The following is an 8,040-nucleotide window of genomic DNA, read 5'->3' on the forward strand; positions in this document are numbered from 1 at the left end:
ACACGACTGAAGTGATTTAGCATTTAGCATTATTATATAGTGTCCTTTTTAATCTTTCTCTTGATCTTTTAATTGGGAGTGGTTCCTCTGTTTCTCCATTTTACTTATATTCTCTTATTCTGTGACTTTAGGAGAAATAATTATCTACTGTGGTCTTGGAGGGTTATTTATATGTGGGGGTATCTTTGTGTAGGTTTAATATATTTGGTGTGAGGACTGTTTTTAGTATGGATGCTTATCACTTCTTTCCTCAGTGTGTGTTAGTTGTTATTCCCTTGATAGGAGGTGTGTAGATATGGTAGCTGTTTCCTGGTCCTGAGGTTCTCAGAGGCAGGGGTGGCTCAGGTACAACCCTGAAGGTGGTTCCTGACCACTTCTGGAGACTGTGAGGGTGGTGATGGCATCTTGGGACCACTCTTGGTGTCTGAGTGGGTAGTAGAGGGGTGGGTCATGAATACTCCTGGGCTCCAGGAGGGATGCATCAGGGACTCACAAACACTCCAGGCATCTGGGTGGATAGTGGTGGCAGCTTGATACCCCACCCCTGAAGCCTGTGCAGGCAGTGTCCAGTCCTCTGTGAGTGCACTCACTGAGAAAAGGGCTACAATCAGGAGTCCCTCCTGTCTCTTCATGCAACCCTCAAACAGTGGTGACTAGCCTGTAAGTAACCCAGGCTTCCTCCGTGTACACTCTCAGCTGTGGTCATAATGGATTCCAGCAACCCCCACATTGAGGCTATTTCCACACAGCCAACTCCAGTCCTCTTCCCAGTTCTGATCTCCGAACTCTGAATTCCAGCATCCAGCCCCTGCCCACAGTGGTGGTAGCGTATTTCAGGCTGGGGAGTGCAGGGCAATGGCACTGACTGTTCTGTTCTTCCTCTGGTTTTGCTGCCACAAATAATCTGCTGCATTCTCCTCTCATGCTCTGAGGCTCCCCTTCTGTCCTGGCTGATCTCCCTACCAGTGAAGGGCCTTCCAGGATTCAGGAACCTTTATTCTCTCACAGCTCCTTCTTAGGGGCACAGGTTCTGTCCTGATTTTTTTTTTTTTTTTACTTTTTTGCCTACCCAGTTACACGGAGATTTTCTTGCCCTTTCAGCAGCCTGAGATCTTCTTCCAGTGTTCAGTAGATACCCCATGAGAACTGTTCTACATATAGATGTATTTTTCATGTATCTGGGGGAGAAGGTGAGCTTCACATCCTACTAGTCTACTGTCTTGATTATTCTCATGGTATCTTTAAATGGGCCTTGTATAAGATAGTTACCTCTCTTTTGCTTAATTATATTGTGTGATAGACATTATGTCTCCCTGGGGAATCTTTCTCCTGCCTGGTATTATAAGACAGGGTTGAACAAGATGATTAGGGCCATGGATACTCCTGAAGCCTCAATTGCTTCACTTTGGGAAACGTTAACTAGTTCCCCATGGTGGACAACTATCTTAATTACAATAATTCTGGTTGTTTTGTTCTTGCTGTTTGCTCCCTGCATCTGTAATTGTATAACTGGATTTGTTTCTAGCTGCATGAAAGCTTTTAAGTTACAAATGGTTGCTCAAACTCCTGCTACTGCTGTAGCTTCCTCCAGCTACTATTTGGGGCCCCTGGATCAGATATCCTCAATATGAGGATTAGGAGAATATGTTGCCTCACCAATTTAGGGACAACACCCCTTGTCAGCTCGGAAGCAGTTATGGAATGAGAACGACGCCCCTTTTCCCTAGGCAACATAATTCTCCTAAAAGAAAAGGGGGGAATGAGAGAATCATTTCCTAGGCAGGTTGATAAGGAGTCTAGGGTCCCCAAGGAGAGAAGGGTCTGGAATTCTCAAGGAGGAAGAAAGGACAAACTTTATTCTTTCTCCACATTCCTTAGGATTATATAACAATAATGTATCCTGCCTAAGGACAGTCTTTGGATTCAACCTTCTGTTATTTTAAAATGTTAATTATGGGAGTATACCTGGTCTTTACAAGGATGTATCTTGCCTGAGGACAGTGTTATCTTAAAATGTAAATTATGGGAGTAGGTCTGATGAGGTCTTTACAACCTCCAGACATTCTTTGGATTATATAACCTCATTGTTAACACTAGCAAGCGGGTACTCTTTCTGCCCCCTTCTGATGCCTATGTCAGAAGCTTTCTCTATCTCCTTCATACTTTAATAAAACTTTATTACACACACACACACACACACACACAAAAAAAAAAGACAGGGCATATAAATCTTCCCCTCAGGCAATAATAATTAAACATACACAAAGAAGCCAACAGGTTACCCAAACCGACACAGTATAAAATAAAAACTGGGAGCTAATATACATAGGCTAATACAGTCAATAATGGAGATTTTATTTGCCCCTATGGTACATTGCTCTGGGTTTAACTTGTAAACTCAGAAAGAGGGCCTTTGTTGAATGCCTTGTGCAAACTTTTGAAGGCATGATAAATTAAAATTTAAATTAAAAATTCTAGAACATAGAATTCTTGATTTCCATTTTAGTTAACTATCTCACAGATACAGAGGCAAATTAAACACAGTGTAGGCAATCAATCCTTGATATCCTTTTTGTAGATGATTAGTTTTGGAGGTAATTAAAGTAACTGTCTTTGTTTTGCATGTATCTACAAGTTAGAAATATAAACATAGCCCACAATGACCTGAGATTAAGCCTAATTAGCTCAATCAAGTAGAACCTGAAACCAAAAAGAAAAAAGGGGGAAAAAGAAGCTTTTTTAAAACTTCTGCAAAAGCTCCTTCATCCAAAATCTAATACATAGCCTTCATAAGGATTTAAGGACAAACACAAATATCAAATCTTTCTGACTAATAGTAAAAAGCTTTAGTCATCTGAGCAAATAAATTGGTCTTATTACAATTATTATTTATAAACAAGAAAGCTTACATTGTAACACCTAATGCATGATTAAATTCTAAAGTAAAGCTGTGAGATCTCTAGTTATATCTATTAATATGCCTATGTATAAATTATACATCAAGCTTCCCAGGTGGCACAGTATGCAGGAGATGTAGGTTCAATCCCTGGATAGGGAAGATTCCCTGGAGTAGGAAATGGCAACCCATTCCAGTATTCTTGCCTGGAAAATTCTATGGATAGAAGAGCCGACTCAGCACACACACACACACACAGACACACACACACACACACATTATACATATAATGTTTCTACTTTCAGATAGTATTAACAAAATTAAAATTTTAAAAGAGCTCTATTTAACTGACCTTAAAGTAAGTGATTACACATTAAAAATTATAAATATAATAGAAAACTATCCAAATGAACTGCAGATTCACATCAACTGGGAAATAGTCAATATTAATGTTTGATATTGTTTTGTTGGTTTAATGAATACAGATGTGTTACTTTTATTGCACTTATGTTTACTAGATGTCAAATAATGTCATGTTATCTCTAAGAAAATTTGTTAGGAAGAAAAATACCTTGGAATGATGGCTGACTTTGCCTAATGTCTGATAAAATTTTCACAGGTAATATAAAAATGGTTGTTGGAAACAAATTAAGTAGATTTAAATGAAATAAAAGCTTTTCAGTTCAGTTCAGTCACTCAGTCATGTCCAACTCTTTGAGACCCCATGAACCGCAACACGCCAGGCCTCCCTGTCCATCACCAACACCTGGAGTCCACCCAAGCCCATGTCCATCGAGTCAGTGATGCCATCCAACCATCTCATCCTCTGTCGTCCCCTTATCCTCCTGACCTCAATCTTTCCCAGCATCACGGTCTTTTCCAATGAGTCATCTCTTTGCATCAGGTGGCCACAATATTGGAGTTTAAGCTTCAACATCACTCCGTCCAATGAACACCCAGGACTGATCTCCTCTAAGGTAGACTGCCTAGATCTCCTTGCAGTCCAAGGGACTCTCAAGAGTCTTCTCCAACACCACAGTTCAAAAGCATCAATTCTTCTGTGCTCAGCTTTCTTTATAGTCCAACTATCACATCCATACATGACCATTGGAAAAACCATAGCCTTGACTAGATGGAACTTTGTTGGCAAAGTAATGTCTCTGCTTTTTAATATGCTGTCTAGGTTGGTCATAACTTTCCTTCAAAGGAGTAAGTGTCTTTTAATTTCATGGCTGCAATCACCATCTGCAGTGATTTTGGAGCCCAGAAAAATAAAGTCAGCCACTGTTTCCACTGTTTCCCCATCTATTTGCTATGAAGTGATGGGACTGGATGCCATTATCTTACTTTTCTGAATGTTGACCTCTAAACCAACTTTTGACTCTCCTCTTTCACTTTCATCAAGAGGCTCTTTAATTTTTCTTCACTTTCTGCCATAAGGGTGGTTTTATCTGCATATCTGAAGTTATTGATATTTCTCCAGGCAATCTTGATTCCAGCTTGTGCTTCATCCAGCCCAGCTTTTCTCATGATGTACTCTGCATTTATGTTAAATAAGCAGGGTGACAATATACAGCCTTGATGTAATCATTTTCCTATTTGGAACCAGTCTGTTGTTCTATGTCCAGTTCTAACTGTTGCTTCCTGACCTGCATACATGTTTCTCAAGAGGCAGGTGAGGTGTTCTGGTATTCCCATCTCTTTCAGAATTTTCCACAGTTTATTGTGATCCACACAGTCAAAGGCTTCGGCCTAGTCAATAAAGCAGAAATAGATGTTTTTCTGGAACTCTCTTGCTTTATCGATTATCCAGCAGATGTTTTCAATTTGATCTCTGGTTCCTCTGCACTTTCTAAAACCAGCCTGAACATATAGAAATTCATGGCTCACATACAGCTGAGGTCTGGCTTGGAGAATTTTGAGCATTACTTTACTAGCATGTGAGATGAGTGCAATTGTGTGGCAGTTTGAGCATTCATTGGCATTGCCTTTCTTTGGGATTGGAATGAAAACAGACCTTTTCCAGTCCTATGGAACCTGCTGAGTTTTCAAAATTTGCTGGCATATTGAGTGCAGCACTTTCACAACCTCATCTTTTAGGATTTGAAATAGCTCAACTAGAATTCCATCATCTCTACTAGCTTTGTTCATAGTGATGCTTTCTAAGGCCCACTTGACTTCTCGTTCCAGGATGTCTGGATGTCTATTTCTGTGTATTCTTGACACCTCTTCTTAATATCTTCTGCCTCTGTTAGGTCCCTACCATTTCTATCCATTATTAAGCCCATCTTTGCATGAAATATTCCCTTGGTATCTCTAATTTTCTTGAAGAGATGTCTAGTCTTTCCCATTCTGTTGTGTTCCTCTATTTCTTTGCATTGATCACTGAGGAAGGCTTTCTTCTCTCTCCTTGTGATTATTTGGAACTCTGCATTCAGATGCTTATGTCTTTCCTTTTCTCCTTTGCTTTTTGCTTCCCTTCTTTTCACAGCTATTTGTAAGGCCTTCTCAGACAGCCATTTTGCTTTTTTGCATTTCTTTTCTATGGGGATGTTCTTGATCCCTGTCTCCTGTACAATGTCACGAACCTTGATTCATAGTTCATTACTCTATCTATCAGATCTAGTCCCTTAAATCTATTTCCCACTTCCACTGTATAATCATAAGGGATTTGATTTAGGTCATTCCTGAATGGTCTAGTGGTTTTCCCTACTTTCTTCAATTTCAGTCTGAATTTGGCAATAAGGAGTTCATGATGTGAGCCACAGTCAGCTCCTGGTCTTGTTTTTGCTGACTGTATAGAGCTTCTCCATCTTTGGCTGCAAAGAATATAATCAATCTGATTTTGGTGTTGACCATCTGGTGATGTCCATGTGTAGAGTCTTCTCTTGTGTTGTTGGAAGAGGGTGTTTGCTATGACCAGTGCGTTCTCTTGGCAAAATCTATTAGCCTTTGCCCTGCTTCATTCTGTACTCCAAGGCCAAACTTGCCTGTTACTCCAGGTGTTTCTTGACTCTCTACTTTTGCATTCCAGTCCTCTATAATGAAAAGGACATCTTTTTTGGGGTGTTAGTTCTAGAAGGTCTTGTACGTCTTCACAGAACTGTTCAACTTCAGCTATTTCAGCAATTACTGGTCTGGGCATAGACTTGGATTACAGTGATATTGTTTGGTTTGCCTTGGAAACAAGCAGAGATCATTCTGTCATTTTTGAGATTACATTCAAGTACTGTATTTTGGACTCTTTTGTTAAGTATGATGGCTACTCCATTTCTTCTAAGGGATTCCTGCCCACAGTAGAATAGATATAATGGTCATCTGAGTTAGACTCACCCATTCCAGTCCATCTTAGTCCGCTGATTCCTAGAATGTTGATGTTCACTGTTGTCATCTCCTATTAGACCACTTCCAATTTGCTTTGATTCATGGACCTAACATTCAATAACTATGCTTTATGCTATGTCTACTTAAAAATAGTTTCTCCAGATTTTTGGTAACTTGAAACTTTAGAGTTTTGCAAAGTTAAATGATGGAAATTTATTAAATAGCTAGATCATTCCCAAATTAAATATGATACTGAAACATTAATTACTGAACAAAGCATTCCTTTTATGGATAAACTAAAAATACTTAAAACTAAGAATAAAAATTTGGGGAGTCACATTGAAAATCTTTCTATAAAAAACATGATTTTATAAATATAAATAATATTTATATGTTTGACAACCTATAGAACATTAATATAATATCTAATAATTACTTCTCACTTTTCACTAGAAATTAAAGTTTTTAAAGTTAAGATTTCTCTTGACATAGATAACAAATCTACTATATTAATAAGGAAAACATCTTTGTATAAAAGGAGAAAAGTATAAAGAATAGAATTGCATTTTGTTTAGTGAAAAGAAAGTAATTTTGTTCCGGAGAGAGAGAAAGAAAAAAAAGCAAAGAAAAAAATCTGAAAGCAAGAAGAAAGTTATAGAAAGTTTGTGGGAAAAGAACCCTGAAAACAGAGTTTCTTCGTGGTCATGACTGGCTAAGTTCAAGATAAAATTTAATTGAATAAATAAATCTTAAGATTAAAAGTAAGCTGGTACAAAACTAGAATTTAATTAACTCTTTTTTCTTAAGAGAACAAAGTTTTCTTGGAATATTGATCTGCTTTTGATAACATTGAATGCTTTCTTTGTGTTTTAAATAATGTTGTAACTTTCTTTATTTGTCTTTAAAATATTTTATTGTCATTTTGGCTGAGTGAGTAAATAATACCTAACAGTGATATATGATCCTATTTGACCAAGTGTTTTAAAACCTTTTGATATCTTGACAACATTTCCCAAGTTAATTTCTAAATGAAGTTCTTTTGACCTCTAGCTAACTTTGGAATGCTTCAAAGGGCCCTGAAACATTCCAAAGTGAGATACTATAATGATTCTGTTTATTTGGCATCTTAAATTAAATATTGACAAGTAGTATTACTAAATCTTCTTTGGTTATATTTCTTGGGTAAATGTCATTAAAACATATTCCAAAAATTATATGGAATTTCTAAAAATCAGTCTGGTATTATATCAGTCATAACTCTATCATCTTAAAATGGTGTATCTCACAGCAACTGGCAAGTTTCTTTGTCAATTTCACTCTAATCAGATTTTTACCCATGTCATTTTAGGGTTTTTTTGCCATTTACGGTCATTTAATTCTGAACACTTTACAAAATGAAGATCTTCATGAAGATCCATTAAAAGGATTTTCTGACAAATATGTTTCTGATGATTTTTAGATCATATCACTGAATTGGGTAAGAAATTACAAAGCTCTAAAGGAAAACCTAATGGCTTCATCCAGATAAACAGGAATTAATTAACATGGGACTGAAAGGGCTGATAAATATGATTTATAATTTTGTTACTTTTGTTTAAAATATTACTGTTTTTTACATTTGTTTTCCAGAATCCCTTTCTTATGCTAACTATGACCCACATGAAAAATAAGATCTCTGCCTTAAATGATCAACTTCCTAGTCGTGGTGATCTTTGAGGGAGTTCGTTTGGTTCTAGAAAGTGATGGCACAAACCCCCATTTATGATTTTATTAATGTTAATAACTGTATTACTTATGCTCTATTTTATAAGATTGTTGTC

The 8,040-nt window shown here is 37.3% G+C and overlaps 1 protein-coding gene across 1 annotated transcript in view; it reads right to left on the reverse strand.

The window, feature by feature from the left end:
- The window catches only part of ZC3H12B (zinc finger CCCH-type containing 12B), a 605,593-nt gene that overhangs the window by 495,523 nt on the left and 102,030 nt on the right, over positions 1-8,040 (reverse strand). The gene's annotated exons all lie outside the window — the stretch shown is intronic.

Source organism: Bos indicus, chromosome X, assembly GCF_029378745.1.
Source record: "Bos indicus isolate NIAB-ARS_2022 breed Sahiwal x Tharparkar chromosome X, NIAB-ARS_B.indTharparkar_mat_pri_1.0, whole genome shotgun sequence".
NCBI lineage: Eukaryota > Metazoa > Chordata > Mammalia > Artiodactyla > Bovidae > Bos > Bos indicus.